Source organism: Buceros rhinoceros, unplaced genomic scaffold, assembly GCF_000710305.1.
Source record: "Buceros rhinoceros silvestris isolate BGI_N320 unplaced genomic scaffold, ASM71030v1 scaffold27072, whole genome shotgun sequence".
Classification (NCBI taxonomy): Eukaryota; Metazoa; Chordata; class Aves; order Bucerotiformes; family Bucerotidae; genus Buceros; species Buceros rhinoceros.
This window is the reverse complement of record NW_010401061.1, coordinates 4,128-4,614: the sequence shown is the minus strand read 5'-3', so window position 1 is coordinate 4,614 and position 487 is coordinate 4,128.

Below are 487 nucleotides of genomic sequence, written 5' to 3'. Positions count from 1 at the left end.
GACTGGGGGGAAGGGGCTGGGTGCCCGGGCACAGCGTCACCCACCGCTGGCTGGGGGCCAGGGTCCCGCGCGCTCCCCCCCAGCGCCAAGCAGGGAGCGTTACGTCGGCGGCAAGAATAGAAATGGTGGGCAGAGCTGGGCAGATGGCAGAAGGTGGAGAAATGGCGGAGCGTGCTGAATATTAACAGCTCCGTCCCATCCATCAGCACCCGGGGAGGGGGACAGGGGAGCAGCTCTGCTGGAGTATCCCCAGAGAGGGGGCAAAGCCATTCCCACCTCCCGCATCCAGCCCAGGCACCTCCTGCTCCCCGTAGCGTTCCAAGGGCTGGGGATGCAGTTGGGGACCGTCAGAAGGTGGATCAGATCCTGCCAGCCCCCAGATCCCATGGTCCCTCGCTGCCAGCATGGCCCGGATGGGAGGAGAGTCCTCTGCGGCCTGCGTGGCCACGCTGCGGGGCCGGGGGGGGGCCCGGGCGGGGTTGGAAGG